Here is a 21,726-nt window from a genome sequence, read left to right on the forward strand (position 1 = left end):
TATGATTCCAAATCACATCACTTTACAAGTTCTCCATGTGACCCCCTTGCTGCATAGCTGACAGCTAACTTTAGTATCCCCATTCCAACAGGCTGCTGTTTCACAGAAACCCTTTTCCCATGGGGCAGGGGGCTGGGTAGCCAGGACATGGAAAAAACAGAAAAGTGAGAATTCCCTACAAAAATGTTCTCAGGAATTTCAACTGCAAGAAGTAAACTTCTTATTAAATTAAGTTTTATGAGATAGTGCAGACTGCTGGAAAACTGTCATGATTAGAAAAATGAAAATTAAATAACAATACTTTAGTCTGACTTGAGCTTTTAGACAACTTTGGCTCCATTGATCTTAGCTGAAATACTGACTTGAGGTCAGCAAAATATTGGTTGGTTGTCCCTTCAGTGACAAAATCCTGGGATTTTTAAAGAGATACCTGAGCTATTTTTTTACCTCTGTATGACCAAAACTGTTTAGTGTCACTCCAAGGAAATACAAGAGAACATTGAAATATCAAATGTGTTCTGAGAACAAGAAATGTGAGGAATTAAAATTTGTGCAGAAATATCCCAGTTTTTCCTGTTAATGCCTTGTCCCAGGTGAGATTTTGACAAGATGTTAAAACACCAGCATTTATTCTGTTTTGGAAAGTTTTGCAACACAGAGTCAATCTCTCTATAATTCTTCCTGGACATGGCATGATCTCAACAGTGCTTAGAGTTTCCCACTTCTGACACACTTGTGCAAGGCATATGATATGTCTAACCTGCTGCATGCAGGTTCTGTTTAGAGCAGAGTGGCTTAATTGTGAGTGTTACATGCTTTTTTTGCTAAACCTGTGGTTTAGGGGCTTTTATTTCAAAAGGAGGGATTTGCATGGTTTGATGATCTCAGCTAACACGCAGATAATGGGGATTTGAGTAGATGCCTGCTTGCTTCAAGTGACAGTTTATCAGTTTAGGCTTTACCTTGTTTTAGTTAAAGAAATTGTGGCCAGATGACTCTCCCTCGAACCTGTGTGAACATATGTTTGGGTATATCTCTTGGAATAGGAGAAAAATACTGATTTTGACAGATAGTGTTCGATGTTTGACTGACGAAGGCACGTTTGTTATAACTTCTGCTGTTTGCCCAAATCTTTATTTGCTTATCTTGAATCATTTCATGACTGACTTTTGCAATTGGTCACTAAATAAGCAAATGGTACAAAATGCAATGGAATAAAGGCCCTCTCTGTTTTTTCTGTGGTAATAGAGGTCACAGATACATAAGGCAATTCCCAACTTCTCACTTTAAAATTCTTTCTTTCATGGAGGCTTCTAAGGACTGGAATATTAAAAAAATGTAGTAATTTAACTATTATTTACTACTTCTAAGAGTAATGAAGTATAATTATCACTGAAGGAACAACTAATTGTAAAATAGTGGGAAATCAAATGGAAAAGTAGTGGTAAACTAATTATGATTTCCATTTAATTCAGCATTTATATATACTAGAGAACAGATGTTTTAGAAATTCTGAACCCTTGTAGCATCCTTCTTTGTTAGTCTTTTTAGCTTACTATACTTCCATACAATTTTAGAAGAGACTATCAGTCTTCTGATCACTAATTTATTACACATGACTGTGCACCAGATTGTTCAGCCTAGCAGATCAAGTATCTGCCTCATAGCAGATGTAGTAAAATGAAATCCAGCAGATATTATTCTTTTGATTAAAAAGCCTTAATCAAAAAGTCTAGTCAGTGTAGTCCTTAAGGCAAGTGCAGATGGATAATTGTTTAACCACCTTTTTGTCTGTTTGAGCTGAGGATTACATAGGTTGCATAAGTTATGGTGAAAGAAGCTGTCCTGAAGATATCATCCATTCTCTCTTGCCTGTGGCTGGTGCAGTCCCAAGTGAGATCAGAGCACCTTGAGTGATTCTGTAAAGGGTGAATGGTCTTCCAAGGGTTGTTCCACCAAGAGGACTGAAGGATGCCCTGATCTTCCCTACATCTGCCCGTTTTACTGACACCCTTCCAAAAGGCTGAGTCTTGAGAGGCAATGAATTCCCCAAAAATCCACATTAAGGACACCTGTGTGCACCGTGGCTTTCAGTGTGTATGTGTACATGTAAGGATGCCTGACACTGCTGGTCCCAATTTTAAAATTCTGTCAGAAAATGTGTGTGCATTTAGATGCCATGATTCAGACATTCTGCCAGCACAGTCAGTTTGTCTTCACTGCATTCACTGCAGCAATGTTTATAAAAGCTTGGATCTTGGTGAGATCCAAGCCCTGAACAGTCTTACATTCACGAATGTTAACTGTATCATTTGAAATCATTGCATGATAATATTCACATCTTGAGAACAGTTCTTCATATTTGGGGTATTTCAGCATTTTTCCTCTTTTTTTAATACAGTCTTCTCATAAATTTTTCTTCATCTTACAACCTTGTATTTTGTGCCAGTTCTTCTAGAGGTTATTTTTAAATGCCAGTGTTGTCTTGAGTTAAGTATTCTAGTGTTATATGGGGTTATTAAGAAGTATTTTGTATTCTGGACATCCTACTCTTCCTGCAGGTGCCAATTTAAAGCTACCAAGGGAGGGACTATAAAAACAATTAGAAATTAATTTCAATGCCAGTAGTTTGAGTGTGAATATTACATTTTTCTCTCAAAGTGCAGCAGTCTAGCTGCTTGTCTTATTTGTGAAACATGTTTTTATTAGTTGTCTATATTGCAGATTAAAGGCAATATATTTGTGATTGACTTCATACCTGAAGATGCTCATTTTCAAACTAGGTTGTTTCTTTTTAACCTATATGCTGGGTCATATCTTTCTCTGCTGCAACTCTTTCACTCCTACCTATAATCAGATCCTGGGGTCTGGTCTGTCTTTGTTTGGCACAGCACAGTAAAGAAATTGAGTGGTTCTGTGTCTTTAGCGTATATTAAATTCTCTGGGCCCAGGAGGATTTCCATGGCAGCTGGAATTCAGCTAATGAGAGAAAGTAATTTTTGCCACTTCCTGTTCTGTGCTCCCCCTGCAGCTGATGCAGACTTATCTTGGTCTGGACTACATAAACTGTATTACATCAAAAAAACTCCAGCAACTGAGTGAGTCCACATTAGGCTGTTTTGCATTTGATCCCAGTTCAAAATAATTCCTGTGTTTGGTAATTTATTAGAAACAATGAAAGTAGATAAGGAAGATTTAGTTAAAAAATCAGTGAGCAAAAGTTTCAGATTCTGAAACAGTGATAAATTTTTGGTATCGAGATTTTTGTCTTTGCCTTGTCACAACTAAAACCTTCAAACCTGCACACTATTGATAAGCACTGAACTAAGCCTCTTCCCACTAAATTTAGATGAACATTTTAAGAAATAGTTGATGTACTGACAAAGAGCACTCAACACCTAATTTACTATGTCTTTGTAAAAAATGTGTGATATTTTTACATAATGTACAATTTGTAACTGGTATTACAGTGGTGATGTTTTCTGCACATTTATAGGAACTCTCAGAGCTTTTTGGCTACATAGACTGGCTCACTACACATTCTAATATTATATCTTTGTCTTAAGTAGCAAAAAGAGGCAGGATTTTTAGTTAGAACCCAAGAGCCTGAGTTCTCACAAGTGCCTGCTGACTACTTTTACCAAGTCAAGAGCAGAACAGCAGGAACCACGCTGAAGATCTTCCTGATCAATGCTGCCAATAATGGAAGCCCAGCCAAAGTTATCCTGCCTTGATTTTACTTTAGTGAAAGGGGTAACATAATGCTTGAGACATGAGGCTGGATGGAGGGCTTGTGTGTCTGCCCTTTGTGTCTGGGAGTGCTTGGTGTGTGATAAGGACTGTGGCAGGCATCCACAGTGAGCAGCAAGGTCAGAGCTACTTTGGTATCTGTGTGTCACTCATAACTCCAAGGGGTCTGATAAGAGGGATATGTGACCATTACTGCTGATAACCAGGGTTCACATAGCATAAAACTGCCAATGGCTTGGTGTGCTTTTAGCCATTTTACTTTTAACTTGGATTAATTCAATAAGAATCCTTTAAAACTACTGCAGTCCCTACCATGGCTTTGGTCTGGCTTATACAGGTCTTTGCTTCCAGTCATGTCTGAACTTACACCTGGCATCAGTTCCTCTGGCTGCTCTTAACTCCACTGGTTCCACTGAACAGACTGTAAAGGTTTCCTCTGTCAGGGACAGAATCTCCTTTCACTTCCCAAACACTACAGGGCTTTCTCATGCACACACATACACTTGGGTTATAGATAGGATATCTGATTTTCAGAGGAAGGTGTAAAAACCAGCACCTGTCTTCTTGCATCCCAGGCAGCAATTCCTTTTCCTCATATCCAGCTGTTTATCTGTGTCTTTGGATGCTGACCACCCTCAAACCACCTCAGATATAGATCCTCTCTTTTCCTCTTGTGCCACTCACAATACTCTCAGAAGTGAAGTGCAGGACCCAGTTTTCTGAATGCGCTGTGTGTGATAATACCACTGCACCCCCTGCAGCTGGTGCAGACTCATCTTGCTCTGGACTACAAAAATTGTACTACACCAAAAAACTCCAGCAACTGACTGTGGGTCAATCACAAAGTACATTCCTCAAAGGTGGAAAGTGAATGGCATAAATAGAATAGGAGCTCTGTGATTTTCATCCTATACAACTCACTTATTTTGGATGCCAGATTCTGCTGGGTTTTCAGTAAAATGCAGTACCCACCCTGTTCTGTAAGTTGTGCATGAGAAAAGGTGTCTGCATTTCCAGAAAAGTTACACAATTGTTTTATCTTTATAATGTTTGAGTTCTTACAGAAACTTTTGCTCTGTTCCCTGTTCTCTGTTTCTCTGATGTGAAAATATGAAACTGTCCTAATAATCCCCTTCTTTAAACCCTGAAATCAAATATAGGGGTTTTGTGTAAATTATTTATAATCCTTACTAATTTTGTAAGTTTTGAACTTTTTACTACATCCTCTTCACCAGGTTAGTTTACCCCTAATGTTCCAATTACTTTGAAAAAGTAAATTTATATTTCCTTTGAATGCATCCTGGAGAGGATTCTCCCAGATTTAAAGCAGGAAAAGGTCCTCACATGCCACATGCTCATTTTAAGTGACACGTGTCCTTGGGGAACAGAGGACAGGCATTCCTGCAAAGTGCTCTTAATGCACCTCCCTCTCTGCATTGCAGCTGCTTCAAGCTGTTGTGCAAGTGGGCAGTGTTAGAGCATCACTGGGGCATCACTCACTCATCTCCACATTGGCTAGAAAGAATGGTTTGTCTTACCCTGATGCAGCTGTTATATTGATCCCTGGAGATGGTTGGTGTTGTACATTAAAACATATCATTGGATCCTTCCTTCTGAGGACACAGACCAGGCAAGAATAAAGTTGGACCTGGATAAATTCCAGTAGTGGTTTCAGTCAAGTTTTCTCTCCATCCATGCCGTGCTTCTGATCCAGACAGTGCCAATATTATGCAAGCTCCTTTCTTTGTTGCATTTGTGAGAAAAACCATTATTGTCTTTTAATGGAAAAACAAATAAGTACATATTTCAGATCTTTTATTTCTTTTCCTGTGACATACTCACTGCTGGAGCTTATCATAAATTAAAAGGAAGTCTATTTTTGGAAGCTTTTAATTAAAGTCCTGGAAACATATCATTGCAACTTTTTTTCCCCTGTAACTCAATTCAATAAGATTACTTGAACTGCCAAGGGTTTTTATGGATAGTGGCTAATTTTTTCCTTGGTAGATAAAGCCTACCATGAAGCAAATTCATGATATTGGGACGTTACTTCAGGCATCAGATTTGCCTGACTGTTCCCTAAGATCAAAAGACAGATTTCCATTAAGAGTGGAACAGAATGGCTAACGGCCTTCTGAGCTGATAGTAAGTTAGAAAAGTTAGAAGCCTTCTCCACTTTGGAGAAGATTGGCTGGTATCAATTTGCAGGCTTGCACTTCTCTGTTTTTGGGGGGGGGGGGTTTGTGGGGTTTTTTTTCTTTGTTTGTTTGGTTTGTTGTTGTTTGGTTTTGTGGGGTTTTTTTTTAACTCAAGAAATTTGGAACTAAATTTTCTTAAAGGTCCCTTCCAACATAAACAATTCTATAATTCTATGAAAGGTGGAACTCAAACAGCAATGGCACTTCAGAGTTGAGATTTTTGATTTTGTCTTTTCTTTGTTGATTTTAATGAAAGCCACCGAGGGGCAGCAGATAGCAGCTGATCTCGTTAAAAAACTAAACAAAAAAACACATTATTTTTTTTCTTTGAAGTTTCATTTCGAGTCCAGTGTTATCTTGCATGAAAAAGCTTCAGGAATGAGGAAACCACCCTCCCTAAAGAAGGGAAAGCAGACAATGAACTGAGGCTAGGCATGATGAAACGTTTGCCACTGAAACAAATAAAACTTTGCAACAAAACATTTCCATAGCCTCCGGACCCACACATATATTTTAATTCCTTCCAACAGACAGGCACTTGCCCTTAATGTAAATGGGAAACGGAATTTGACTTCTTGCTCTTGTCATGATGTAATTTTCCCTTTAATCTGACATGAGGAAATCGGTGCTTCTGGAGACGGGATATCGCCACTTTACCGGGCGGCTGTCGAGCGTTCCTGCATCGCTCTGATGCTGCCGTAATTTCAGATTTACATATCCTTGCCTGGGAGCCTGCTAAGCTTCGAGCAGACCCGGAGCAGTTACATGAGAATGGGAATAATCTCTTACACCGCAAATTGACTTCCCTCTTTGTAGCCCTAGACACTGTTTCCAGCTGCTTTCAGTCTTTTAAACCCTTGAAAGCTTTCCTAATCCGCGTGTAGGCAGCAGCCTTTATGTGCTCGGCCGCCCTCCCCTTCCCCGTGATTGGCGAGGCCATTCCACAGCCAACTGCTCCATCCCTGGGCTGCGTTTGAAACCAGAGCCGGCCGGACAGTTCCTCCCCGCCGCCGACTTTTCATAGGCTGGGCAAGGAAGGTTGGGAAACTTGACATTGTCTCGGGGCTCCCCCCTAGCCAGGAATAAAAAGTGTGTGTGGGGGGGGGAATAATAGTCAGGAAAGAGGAGGGAGGGAAACTTGCTTGCGGTGGGAAACTTGATGGATTTGTGCCCTGCCGACAGCAGCGCGGAGTGAGCAGCCCTGGCCCGCTGGATGGATGATGGGAATCTCACCATGAGGCAGGTAAGGAGCCACTCACTGCCCGCCGGCTCCGGCCACCTCCGCTCCCGACCCCTGCCGAATCCGCTGCTTTCCCCCCCTCTTTATTTTCTTCTTATAATTATAAGTTTCCGTGTGGGCAAAAAAAAAAAAATAAATTCTTTTTCCCCCAGCTCCCTGGGGAGGCATCCCTGCCTCCCCGATTCCCCCGGTGGGCAGGGAAGGGATGCCAGGCAGGTCATGGTGCGTTCCGGACTCGCAGGGAGCGTGGAAGCGGTTTGCGAGCTGTGTAAATCAATTCCAGTTTGCCATGGTCTAAGGGCATTGTGTAGGCTGTCTCGCAGCCCTGCTTGTGACATGCGAAAAAGCTTGCTGTGTTATAAGCCTAAATATGCCAATAATTCAGCCCAAGGATAATTTATTAAACAGCTCTGCGTGAGTTCCTTGCCTGCCAGTGCTTTAATCTTCTGATTGTTTTAAAACGTAGTAGTTTCAAGCTGTCTTGCAGCTTCACAGAAGTACTTTGAGATGGGTTTTCTAGGGATTTTTTTTTAAAGATTATTCAAATTAGGGTTTTTTTCAAGACTTCTATTCACCTGAGGAGACAAAAGGAGCTTTTATTTTCATTCTCACAGTTATAAAGCACAGTGGCAAAATGTTTTTGATTCTTGTTTTTCATAGTTTTACAGCCACAATGTACACTTACAAGAGCCTTGTGGGAGGAAGAACAACTGGCTGTATCATTCAAAGATCTGTCCCAGTTTAAAAAGCTAGTTTACTTCCTAAACTTGCTCATAATATGGGGTTTTTTTGGGTGGGCAATACGTTAAGAGGTAATACAAGTTATCTAGGTTTTCTGTGTGGGTGTCATTCATTCAGTTCTCAGGGGGACTTTTATAGTACATGTCCAGGAAATGCATGTGTGAGGATTTTGCACCTGTAGTGCAAATGGAACATTTGTTTTACACTCACTTTCTGAAACCATGGTGGGAAATCCCAGCTTCCTTGCCAGTTTTCTCTAAGTTACAGGAGGCGAGGAAGGGTGAAGAAAAACGCAGGTGATAGAAGAAGAAAGGTATTTCTTGCTCCCACTAGCAAAATCACCACTCTTTAAAGAGAGAGAAATTCTTGTCCTTGCAAAGCACAATGAAGGGCATTTTATATACCCAGGCTGGTCAGCTGGACGCACGTAGTCATCAAAAATCATTATCACCACAAGAGGGTACTTTGGCACAGGGGGTTACCAACGAGGAGTGCAAAAGAAGCAAAAATGTTACAGGACGGCAATAATAAAGTGTAAAATGCTCTGTGTGAAACGTGCACTTTCCTGAAATATTTCCACCTAAAGAACAGGCTTCAGGGATGATGAAGATTCATAAGCGGGGGGTTAAAAGAGCAAGGCGAGTGAGCCTAACAGAGCATGGGGGCGGAGGGGGAGCGCTGGGGCACACGCACCCTGCGGAGGAGGAGGAGGAGGAGGAGGAGGGACGGGCAGACATTCCATCCCGGGAAGGGGCAGGCACAGGCGGGCCGGTTCTTGCCCGGGGTGCGCGCTCCCGCCGCGCTCTCGGGGGCGCGCCCGCCGGGCCGGGCCTGTTCCACACCTGCCCGAGCGCCGCTGCTCTCTCCGTGCCGAGGGAACGCTTTGGGAATGCTCCTCTGCCTTCCCTTGGCTTGCTGTGCTCGGAAATCTCCAGTTTGGCCGGGAAATTGCGTGTGCTCTGCTGGGGCCCGAGGGCACAGCCCAGGGAGCTGGGGGCCAGGGTGGTGCTGGGCTGCTGTGTGCATCAGCCCCTGTTTCTGTGGGAGGTGAAGGTTGTCATGGGCCATGAGGTAACAGTATAAAGCGTTTAGGAAATCCATTGCAGCAGACACCTAGAAACTGGAGTCATGTGAAGCTGGAGCCCTCATCGCTGCTTCTAGTTGGAAACTGTTAAGGGAAAGTTATGGGTGACTTTTCCATGGCCCTCCTATTCAGAGCAACAGAGAGCTCTTTCTTACCTTCTCTGCCACCTTATAATCCTCTCTCCCTACCTGTCCTGTTGCTTTCTCTGCCCTTCCCTGGTGATCCTTTCCTCATCCTTGCACCAGCTGGGGGGAGTGGGTTAACTCCTTCCTCTTCACAGGCTTTGGGAGTGAATGCTCCCACTTTGAGAGGCTCTTGGTAGGAGCTATAGCTCAATTTGGTGTTGCAGAGCTAACCAACAAGGACATAGGCATATGGCAATGTACTGCAGGTGTTGGAATGAAACCATGTACTATGCTGATGACTGATCTGACCCAAGGGCAACCCACAGCTGCTGAGCACATAGAAAGAAAAATGCACTAATTTCCCTAATAGAAGTGGAGGAATTACTGTAGAAATGTAATATGCAGCCTGTTGATAAGATTCAACCTACTTTACTACTGTGCCAGTCCAATAGTCTCCTGCAGGTCGCAGGGGTTGGTGTAAATACTGAGCTGAGACTTGTAAATGAGAGAGTATAAAAAAGCAGTCATTTGTAGCTGATCACTGAAAACCTCAACAAGAGCTGTCTTCTTGCTGTCTAATAGAATAACCTCAAACCAACCTTATTTGTTGGACAAATAAGGTCCAACAATAAAAAAGGAACATTTCTATCCCATCTGGGAAACTACACTGATCACAATGTATCAGTGAAAATTTAAACATCCACAGGAAATATACTAATTTATACCCATTTGTATGTGCTGTAAGACTAATGTTAGGAAGCAGAAGTGCAATTTTAAAGGTATCTTACATAGTTTGGTTGTTTTTTTTTTTGTTTTTTTTTTTGCAACTAACAGACAAGAAAAAAGCTTTCACAAGTAACACTTTTACACTTTTTTTTTTTTCTTTGCAGAGTACTGAGTTCAGTTTGTTATTTATAAAGTAAGGAAATTTGCAAGTGATGGAAGCTCCTAAAGAGGTGCTTAGCCTTCATGAAGGCGGAGTTTTTGTGAGGGTGGACACAGTTATAAGGCTGGATTCCCTGAGTTTGCCACAGAACTGGAGAGGGCACTGTGGGCTCTGTTTTGTTTCCTAAGCCTACTTCACAGAAAATCAAATGTTTGATGAATTTTAATACTTCATTTTCATTCCCTTTCAACCACAATATATCCCTGAAGTGCAGCTCAAAGGAGTGTCATTGACAAAAAATGCAGCTCCTTATTTTGGCCTCTTCCTATTGAAGTACCATTGACTTTGATCGAGGCAGGCTTGAGCCCTTTGTCACATAAAGAGGTTCAACTAAACAACTCTTAACTGACAGACCACCTGAAAATGAAAAACTGTATTTCTAAGATACATAAAACCATTACAATCACTTATCGTGTCTGCAGTCATATGGCTTTTAGTGTGCATATAATTCACCAAGTGAACAAAGGCTGTATACAATTTCGGTGCAAAACATATGCAAAATTCAAAATCACCCCCCTTCCTTTCAGCTGTTTAAGTTTTTAGCATGTGTTTCTTATTTCCTATTTTCTTTTGCATACCTTTTAAAATTCCTAATGCGTTCTTTTATAGAAAAGTTGTATTTTTATCCTGAAGTTCTGTAATCCTTTGCCTTATCTTAAAGAGTTCATCCTGGGATGTTTTGTTGTTTGTTTGGCCTGTAAGGGAAGAAAGAGCATCTTAAAGAATGCTGCCCTTTTTTGTGAGTGTACCATGCAGAATAAAGAAAACAGGTGTACAGAGTCTGCAGGCTGGGAGTGTATCAGTTAATTAGTGACTGGACTTTGCTGGGTAGGAAGCCTGGTGAGGATTTTTGTGTGTGTGTGCATGTGTGTGTTGTCTGCTCCCTTTGATCACTTGTGTGGTAAATAGACATGCAGGGTAGCTATAGCAACATGTGCTGTAGGTTGGTGGGAACAGAGGGGATGGGTTCCCCTGACAAAGGGTAGTTTGTTAGAGTGGTTGGTTCTGATTAGAAAAAGGTGGCACCAATCAGGGCATTTAAAAACATCAGCTCTGCAAAACGCAAATGAATGTTATCAGTTTCAAAGTAATGCTTGTTTCTGTAGCTCTGCAAAAGTAGATCGTGTGCAAGATTGAGGAAGGGGGAGGGATAATAAAAAGCAGAGCATAACCCATTTACACTTTTGAATGTAAAAATATTCGTGCTGGATGTGCTTTTTCCTGTGGTGCTGCACTGTCTATGCAGTTTGCAAAAGAAGCATTTGCAAGAGCCAAATTCCCGTAGATGATGATACAAGTTGTTGTGTTTTTAAGATATGGCTTCAGGAGGCACTGATGATAGTGTGATGTTAAGTCATACATCTGATCCATTACCTTTCGCTGATTTGTAAGAGTTTTGTGTGCGATTTGCGATCCCAGGATCCTGTTCCTATTTCAGCAGCCTACCTGTAGAGGTCAGACTTGAACTCTCAAAATCTTCCCGCGACAGAATTTCAACCTAAAGTTGCAAATATACGTATCCATAGCCACTTTCCTCATTAACTTTATGAGGAATACTTTTAAAATAATGTTGGTTTTCCAGTGTCAGGTTATTAAGTAACACCACGTTCTGCATTGATGGAAGCCTGAAATACATCAAAATTCAGCTTCATTTCACATCTTGAACAGAGCCCAACCTAAAGCTTTTATTAGTGCCTGAATTATTTAGATGCGTATCTGTGTCTCCATGATCCCCACCAGGCCTCCCACCTTCGATGAGCTCTGTCTCCAGCTCCCTCCCTCTGGCTGCCCAGCCCTCTGCTGCGCTGGCTGCCGCCTCCCCACCGCTGCCTGCTCTCAGGGCTTCCCCCCTGGCAGGGGACGGGGAAGCAGGCAGTGCCACAGAGGGGCTCAGCAGCTTCTGAGCACTGCAAAAAAGTTGTCAGACCTCAGAGTCCCTCCACAGAGTAGCACGAGAGGTAAGGGGTCTGCTGGAGCCCGGGCTCGAGGAAAATGAAATGCTGGGAACCAGGAGCTCGCGGTGGTGAATGCTCAGGGAATCTGCTGAGGCTCCAAAATTGCTTCAGCATTTGGAGAAACCGTTTAATTTGTCTGTGGGTGAAGACTGAGTGGAGGGAAAGGAGCAGACAAGTATTCACACACAGTTGTATTAATTGCCTTTTGGATGTGTGCTGGAGTTTTGTTTGAAGTGAATTTCAGACTTCATAGGGTATTTCATTCTTTAGCCTGTTTTTGGTTCAAAGTCTTTATTACAGTCGTGCAGCTTTAGAGCTTGTAATGCTTTAGCAAGCTGTAAGGAATTACTGCATATCCCTGAGATCCCTGGCTTGCCGTGCAGAATCCAGCCTGTCTGAAAGCTGGGAAAAGCGCTAAAGGGTGGAAGCTGATTTTGATCTCTTTTCTAAACAGTAAAAATAGTTCTTAATTCTTTAAAATTCTTTCCCATTTGCTTTTTTTATCATTAGTATTTATATCTTCCCGGGGGGTGTGGGAGGAGAAAAAAGCTGGCAAAGAAGCAATGTTTGTTTGGCCCAAAAAGTTTTATCAACTTTGTTGATTGAATAAGTGTTGAGATAACTGGGTGCAAGAACAATTTTAAGACAGTAAAACAAATAAAAGGAATTCCAGGCTTTTATTCCTGTAAAAGGAATAAAAGGACAGTAAATGAGGAGATCCATGGGGCTGGTAGGATTTTTTTATTGCAGTGTGCTGGTCTTTAAGGAAAATATTTATGGAGGAACATTTTATGGCTCCAGAAAGGAGCTGGTGACAGGTTATGACAGTTGCTGCACACTTTGGGTTAGGAAGGCAAACATATTTCTCATGCCTTTGGTGGCAGCAACATCTTCCCATCACTCTTCACCCAGGCTGTCCTGTGCACCTGTGGGGCTCAGTGTCTGAGCAGGTGCCCAGGACTGATGGCATTGACTCCTCTCTTTGGGTCTGCAGGCATTTAATTACTGAACAGCTGGAGCTTAGAGAGATCCTCCTCCCCACACACACGCCAGAGTGGTAGGGCAGACTCATTTGTGATTCTGGCAAGCTGATGCACTTTGCAGAGTCAGGTGAAACAACGGCTTGCTTAGATGAGACCCTCCCTCCCCCTCCACACCATCTCTGGGATCTCCCTTTTTTTTTAATCTTTATTTGGGGCACTAGCTAAAACTGATGTTTTCTTTCAAAAAATACTGAGAAATCAATATTTTATGGCAAAACTGTTCTCAAAAAATCCTTTTTTTTTTTTAGTAGTTATCCCATATGGAAACACGATCCCTTTTGGTTTTTGTTTTGCTTTGATTTGGCGTTTTGTTTAGGGTAGGATTTTTTTGTTTGGTTTTTGTGGTTTTCTTTTTTTTTTCTTTTTAATTTGGCTTGTTTTGTGTATTAGTTTGGGGAATTCTCTTCCTGAGGGGTAATTGGAGACATGAAAAAAAAAAAAAAAGTAAGAAGAAACACTTTTTCATAACTTATATTTTGAATTTGAGTTGCCAAATCTAGCCACTCCATCATTAAAACAGCCAGCATCCCAGTTTTAAGGATCTCTTCATCACAAAGCAAGCTTCAAAAGTTTTGCAGGTTTTGGATATATCATTGGATTGTACCTAATATTATGCCCTTATTGCAAAATCTGTATGTTTTTTTGCATGGAAGATGTACACTCTATTGACAGCAACTCCTTTGTGGACCACCAAGGTGTGCCTCTGCTTTTTTCCTCCTTTGGAACCAGCTCCAGCTCCCTGGGCAGGGAGGTCTCAAGCCCTGAGCCCAGTGTCTGCTTCCACCTCAGCTCTGGATGCAGGGATACAGACAGATCTCTCTCTTACTACTTGTGCTTCTGTTCTTGTTGGAATTGCAAGAGGCTGTAGGCAGAAGCCTACACAACTCTGTAAATAATCTCACTGAAAAATACGCGAGTTGTAAACCTGATGTGCAGAGGAACAGCAAGAATAGGGGAAGGGAACACTGCCCTGGGCAAGGAAAAGGATTGTTCCTTTCAGCGCAGAGCACGTGGACAAAGCTCTTGGGCAGGGACAGCACAGACCAGGTTTGTCCATTCAATACCCAAGAGATTGTGTGTTCTCTGCTTGTACCAAATGCCATCAATACCAGCAGGCATTTCCTCATTGAGAGATGCCAGCTATGTGAGCCTTGTTCTGAACAACTCAGAAGCCTAGGTTTGAACCATACAGGTCAAAATTTGCCCTATCCCACCAGCACCTATTGAAATAGGTAGATGATTAATGACTTCACTTCTAACTGGGAAACCTCAGAGTTATAGTTTAGACAGAGATTTCAAACTGGGATTTAAGCAGTTCAAAAGTGCACTGTATTGTTTTGGTCTAATTAACACAACATGGTGATAAGACATTAAAGCAGAGTGACAATGCTATACATTGATAACAGGGGACATTAATGCCTGGAGACACAGTCTACATTGTAAAAATCTGAAAAAAAAGGGGCTTATTATGTTAGATAGGTCAATGTGATTTGACCTAGTTTTGCTTTGCTGCTTGGAAATTATGTCAGTATTTGTTATGTCATCTCCTTGGATGAGCAATTTAACATCCTTTTTGCATTGCAGCGTTGTCCTAATATTTTATATATTTACTAGCTCTCTAAAAGGATCCTTCAGGCTAATTCTAGAGATCTGGGGAAAACTGATACAAAACAAAAACCTCCTGAAACCAGCTTCCCTTTCATATCTGTCCTCTGTATAACAAAAAGGAGTAAATTTAGTCACAGCAAAATTATAGCTACAAATTCTGAAAAGCATCTTGTCCCCTTTGTATTTAAAACTCAGTAAAATTCATGAATATAAAAAACTGTGCTAACATATGTAACCATGTACACCTTTTCCACAGAGGTTTTAATTGCTAAGACACTGCATTTTTAAATTTACCAGATGCTTATGTAAAATAGATTGGCTTAAAGGAGCCACACCATATTCTTCCCTGAAGGTAAGGTCTCATTCAAAGTCCTCAGTATTTCTCTTGGGAAAAATGAGGTGTTTTTTTAGTCTTCATCAAAATCACAAGCCCCTTCTTTCACATTTATGTTCATGTTGGTTTTTCCCTCTGCTGCCATCTGGACTTTTAAGATATTTGCCAGGGCTCAAGTTGTGGTACATCAGGGAACAACCAGGGAATTAGATGTTACAGTTCTTTGCTCTAATGGAAAAATTTTGCTGTTACAGTATTTTGGTAAATGTTAGCAAAGGAAAGCTCTGTTCCTTACCTTTACCTACCTTCTCACAGCTGTGCCTCTTACTGTGTTTAACAAATGTTGGGTATGGCAAGGTTGCCCCTTTTGCTTCTTAACATTTCTTGGTCCAAAATGGGTAGCTCTGAAGCCTGATCTTGCTTCTGCTGAAGCTGTTATTGAGGAGGTCAGGCAGATCCCCCATTCAAAATAGTCTTTTGTTGTAGTTATTCAAATACGTCTTTTGTGGAAAATGCTGAACAGACCAGGTGGTAGTGTGAGAGCAATAACCAGGCCTTCCTTCACAATTTTTTTCACAATTTAAAAAAAATTTCTTATTTTCTTGAATAATAACAAATCTATTCTTGATTTTCAGCATGAGCTTTTTTCTTTCAGTGTCAAAATTAGCTAAGTAAAACCTGTACAAGTTCTTCACCATTTCTGCACAAATATATCTAATCTTGAAAAGATCCCTCCTACTCAGAATTCTCAGCTCAAGTAAAATTAAAAATTGTAATAGCTATCTGAATTCTTTGAGCATACTTCAGATGCAAATGCTCTTACATCCCTTGTTAACCAGCTTAATTGGAACAAAAGCTCAATATTAATGTGTGTTCAGAGGTGCCTCTTCTTTGCTGTTAACATTTGCTCTTGATCCCTAATTAAGCCTTATTACTGAAGGTTAAAAAATCCTCCTGCAATTTAACTCTCCTTGAATGTCTTGACTGCAAAAGAAATTGTCAGGGTAGGAGTCTGCTATTGCCTCCCATGTGCCTCCTTCTTTTAAGTGGAACTAAAGTGTAAACTGCTTATGAAGGATTAGCAATGACTGGAAATAAATATCACATATACCCAGAGTAGTAAAATCCTCATGCATGAGGAAGATGATGGTTGTGGGATGACAAGGTGATTCACATAACTAGAAAGACTGTGCAGGGATTCATGGAAAGCTCTCACTGTACTCTGGAGATTATCTGGCCCAACCTTCTCTTCAGCACAGGTTGCTACAGCAATTTCCTCAAACAATATTGAGAATTTCCAGCGCATGAGAGCCCACTGCATTCCTGGCAGCCTCTTCCAATCTTCTTTTTTCTTTTTTTTTCCCTTCAATCCAGACAGAATTTCTCTTGCAGCACTTCGTGCCCATTGCCTTTTTTTCTGTCAGCAGGCATCCTTGTCTAGAGAGTAGCTGTTTCCCTTATAACTAACTTTATAGTTATTCAGGGAATGTGATTAGATCTCCTTTGAACCTTCTGTTCTGCAGGCAGACTAAACCTGTTTCCTTCAACCTTCTTTCATGTGTCAAGTGCTACAACACCCCAATAATCCCAGTGGCCTCTGCGGGGCCTTCTCCAGTTCTGCAGCTGAGGGACCACAAGTGGTCACAGTATTCCAGTGTGACCTTGTAAGTGGAGTGAAATAGCCACATTTCTTGGGTTGCTGACTGCACTCTTTTTGGAAAGCCCAGGAGGCTGCTGGTTACTTCTTTCCAAGTACAGAACATTACATTTATCTTTGTTTAAGCTCACATTATGGCTTAGTTGATAAAGTTACTTTACAGTCTCCAAGAGGGACTTCCTGGCCAACCTAACAAAACAAAAACAAGCCCCAAAATCTTCCCTGTTTAAGTTCATCTTATTGCATGATTGCTCACAAAGGGCTTTAGTTATTTCTCAAGCATCATCTGTCTTTCTGGACCAGAAGTCCCGGGGTATTAGATCATGGATTTTGTCTAATTTGTCTATTGCCATGCTGTTTTCTATTGTGTGTTTCTATGATTTTATACCTCTAAAAATTGTAGAAGAGTTAGCTTTAGGAAGATAGATTGTGTCATTTTGGTCTTGAAAATCTGGAAACTGTTACTGGAGAAAACAGGTTTATAGAGAAATGCACTTTATTTCCCCATTTATCTTGAGCTGAAGATACAGGTATGCACCAAAAGAGACTAATAACCAATGGTGCTGATTTTTTGCCTAATGTTCCCTTGAGTTTTCAGACTAATTCCAGCATGCTTTCTTAGTCCAATGATCTTATATTTTTTTCTTAGCTCTTTGTATTGAGCCTTGCTGCCCCCTCTCCCTGACACTGCTCTACGTTTTCTGTTACTGCCTCCTCACTTCTCTGTCCCCAGTTTTTTGGCCTCCTGCTCCTTCCCCAGATATCTGAACAACACCAGACCTCTCAGAGCTGTAAGGTAAGTGCAGGGGATAGAGAAAGGAAATGTCCCAATCCCTCCCCTTTTTCAAATGTGCATTTAACCTCATCATTGAGGTATAACTCTTGGCTCTATCAGTGTGAGGCTGGAAGCTTGATCATGACAAAGGAGACGAAAATTGATTTTCCCCCTCTTTTCCTGTCCTTCTAACACTGAACTGGATTTGCAAATTTTTCTTGAAAAAACCTAAGACAGAAAATCTATTCTAGCCTTTCTGAACATCTTTTGGCAGATGTTGGTGCTATGCAAGGAACGTCTAAGTGTGTTTGCTTTTTTGAGGGACTTGGGGTAAAGGTAGGGGAAGAGAAAGGAAAGGAAATAAAAGGGAAGCTCTGTCCGTTTGTGTTATTCCTACATAATAGCAGGGGAAGCAGCTCTACTTTTCTTGAGAAGTACATTTTAAAATATCACGATGCATTCCTGAGACTCGACTAGTTTACTTAGAAAATAAAGTACATGAGAGGCACAGAGGGAAAGCAATTGTGTAGGAGAGGAGACCAGGAGGAAGTCTGCAGAGAAGGAAAAGATTAACCATCTGTCTTCTTCCAACTGCATTGGGAAAGCAGAGGAAGCAGGCTTTATCCAGAAATTGAGAATGAACCTTTTTTGAAAATCTTGAGGATGAAAATAGGATTTTTCAGTGGTACAAAGTCAGAGCTTGCCTTGGTAAGCACAAATGAAAGAGAGGAATAGTACAGAAACTTCAAGAACTTGGAGACAAAGAGAAGGAAGGTAGAAGACAGAAAGGTAAAGAGGGTAAAGAAGACCTCTGAAGGGAGTCTTAACTCCTTACAAAGGGAGTTAAGCACTTAGAACCTTCTTTGAAACAGTCTGGCCTTTCTCTTGAAAGAACTATTCCCAATGGTACTTGTTCTTCACATTTGCATTGCAGTGTAAAGGAGTAATGGGATGATCAATGGAGTTTTGTTTTATAAATCCTCTAGAAAACTATTTTCCTAGCAAGATTTTCTTTGCAGTGTCTTTTTAAAAATCATAAGAGTCTTCTGAAGTGTTGGGTATTTTAATGTCTGTAAAAAGCAGCTAAAATGAGGCTTAGTTTTCTCATCAAGCTGTAAGGCTTCTGACTTTTTCAGTCTTGAGGCCATTATGTCATGTGTGCAAATAAATGGTCTCTACCAGATGGTGAAACCTTGTCCATGAAGGCTAGAGGCACACATAATCCTTTAAAACGTCAATTATACCAATAACTTTAGGCATCTTCATTTCTGAAATTTGTTAGCTGGGCTTCTGGGACAGCATCAATGTAAAAAATTCTGAGAACAATTTTTACCATAAGATGCTGTTAAAAAAGGGTTCTGTTCCAATTGTAAGAATGTTACACCTTTTGAGTTTATAGATCTTCCACTGCATGAATAAAGAATCACCCTCAGAAGTGACAATTCCAAAGCTTACCCCCACATTTTCATGATTGCAGTTCCATGGGTAAAGCTATTTTTTTGTGATAAAGACATTTGATGTTGTCACTGCAGTAAAACACACCATGGAAAGTATAATAACCTCAGTGGTCTGATATGGAGAGATGTGCAGTGCTGTACTTCAGGCCAGCCATAGTCCACACATTATAGCTGTAAGGTCAATTGTAATTATTTTCCTAGCTTTGGACTGTTTCATTTGAAAGTTCTGTGCTAAGACATTCATAGGAGATTTAAAAGATGTGTTAATGTGTTATGTTGTGCAGATCTACACTAAGCAGTGCTGGGATGGCATATACACTGCAGGAAATGAAACAAGCTTGGGGATTTGCTCATATTTACAATAGACATTTATTTACTTAGTGTGTTCTTTCTTGTGTGGGGTGAAAAGGTTACATATGTCTTCAGGTGATAATGGACAAATTATTTAATTAATAGGGGTGATTTTGCTCAAAAATCAGAAGGTCAAGAATCTTTGCCCAGTGTGTGGGAAAGAATGATACTCAGAGTGATTAACACCCAGAGGAAATTTCTGAGCTTATTTTGGCTGGTCTATAGTTGATAATTCCCTTGGCTAAAGGAATGCCTGGCTCCATGTCAGTCACCATTTCCAGAGCTTAACTTTGAATAGCAGTTATTTCTCACACATGTTGGACTTGTCAACTCTTGTTTCAGAGACAAGATGCAAATTGGCACATAGGTAAACTATAGTATTTGGGAATTTTGTTTCTACTTTATTGTTGTTGAAAGACTCCAGTTTTTAAAAAAAGGAAATATAGGAAGATTCTTGGTATAAGCCTATTTGTATTGAGTAAGAGACTTTTTGCCATGCTACTTTGTTATGTGGGCAGAAGAAATTTGACCGATGTAAGGGGAATGGGAAAAACAGATTCCAGTAGCACAAAAGGGCACAAGGAACATCCACTCTCCAAATCTTAATTACAGAAGTAATGAAATGAGTCATAGTATCTCAGAAAATATTTAAGGGAGATGGTACAATGCATCAAAAGCCATAAAATCCTTCAGAATCGCTCAGAATGAGGGAGATAAATTGCTAGTGTTCTTGCACTAGCAGAGAAATTTGGGGAAAATTGGGGGAAATTGCAAATGATAATAGGAGGTGGACAATGCTCATACTAAGAAAAGCTGCTCCATAAAACAGCCTAAATCTCCAGATCGGACCTTAGAAGTTTCTGTCTGGCCTCTAGATGTATTATCAGTTTAAGTCTGAGCATGTAAAATGAACTGACCATGTTTTCCAAAGATTCAGAGCATTTTATTTCCATGGATGAAATAATTCACAGATGTTTTACCATGCCAAAGCTTGGCTATGGTTTAAAGCATCATTTCAAAGGTTTGGTACAAGGTTGTGTTTTTAATATTCTGCAGATTTATCTTTATCTTTTAAATGTAAATATGCTGGGCCAGGAATCCTGGACTTGGGTCAGTCTGTGGTCTGTTACATTTCCATATGTCCACACTGCAACTGAGGAGTTTATTATTCACCTTGTTTGGGTGGTGGCCTCCAGTTCTCCCAATCTAACAACATAGGCTGTTCTACTTTCATGTCAGCCACTATATGCTCTTTATTCACCTCGGGGAGAGGATACAGTCTAAATCAATTTATGCTGCTAGTTTTCTAATACCTGTTTATACTTCCCTCCAGAGTGCCCAGAAGTTCAGCAAAGACTTCTGCATTTAAGTGGAAAGCATCAGGGAGCAGCTTAGGTACAGAAACCTCAGCAACTGCCCCAGCAAAACTTAGGAACAAACACAGGAACTTCAGTCTGAAAACTGATGTGAAAAAACAATGGAGTGAAAATTTTAAAAACATGAGTTGAACAGGAGTTTATCTGCCTTACTTAACTGAATTTTAGGTGTCTGGGTCTAAATATGTAGCTTATTAATTTATCAAAAAGGAAGGAGATATATAAGAAGGGACCTGCAGAATCATGCCTTTCCCAAAAATACCTTGCATAACTAATCTTTATCATCTGTCCAATCTCTCTTCAAATGATGGATGGATTGACATAAAGAGCTGAAGCCTCCTGGTGCTATGTTGGATATTCATTTGAATAAGGAAGAAAAGTAGTGAAAGGCCTTAAATAGATTGTGCTAAAAGATATTTTGTGCTAAAAGATATAGGCTTGATCTCGGCATAACAATACAGAATAATGAAAATAATATTGTTCTCTGAGAAGAGAACAATACAGAATAATGAAAAAAAATATTCTCTGAGAAGTCAGGGTCAGTGAAGGGTTACTGTGTTAGTGTTTCAGCAAGGTCAATACAGCATGAAGAAACAAGGTATCGAGGAAAGGCATCTTCAGTAGGTATTTTAAAGAAAATAAGAAAATCTCATGCTAGCCTTAAATCCAATAGTAGTCTTAGTTTCCTGTGTTCTCCCCTCATCCTTATTTAAAAATATTTAAATGGTAGTGGTGTTTGGTTTTTTTTTTTAAGACAGGACTAGTATTTACAAAATGTGACAGCAAAAGATTGTGCTGCCTATAAAAGACATATCTTTTAAAACCAACTTTAACCAAGTCCAAGTGTGATATTACACAGATTTAAAAGGCATTCATAGGCATTTGCATATAATTAAACATTTGCAAGAAATTCAGTGACTCATTTAATACTTGAGGGAAGGGAAACCATCCAGAGGGAGCTTGACAGGCTTGAGGAGTAGACCAATGTGAACTTGACTAAGTCAGGGGAATGCCCAGTATCAATACAAACTGAGGGATGAATGGATTGAGAGCGAGGCTGAGGACAAGTTCTTTGGGATACCAGTG

At 40.6% G+C, this 21,726-nt stretch overlaps 1 protein-coding gene across 4 annotated transcripts in view; it reads left to right on the plus strand.

The window, feature by feature from the left end:
- Positions 1-21,726, plus strand: part of MID1 (midline 1) — a 240,041-nt gene that overhangs the window by 92,272 nt on the left and 126,043 nt on the right. For 2 of the 4 annotated variants that reach the window (XM_063147780.1, XM_063147809.1), the window contains exon 1: positions 6,926-7,191. The exons of the other annotated variants lie outside the window; for them this stretch is intronic. The gene's annotated coding sequence lies outside the window, so the exon portion shown is untranslated. Of the gene's footprint in view, positions 1-6,925; positions 7,192-21,726 lie in introns of those variants that run through there. 4 annotated transcript variants of the gene reach the window in all.

This window comes from Melospiza melodia, chromosome 2 (assembly GCF_035770615.1).
Source record: "Melospiza melodia melodia isolate bMelMel2 chromosome 2, bMelMel2.pri, whole genome shotgun sequence".
Lineage (NCBI taxonomy): Eukaryota > Metazoa > Chordata > Aves > Passeriformes > Passerellidae > Melospiza > Melospiza melodia.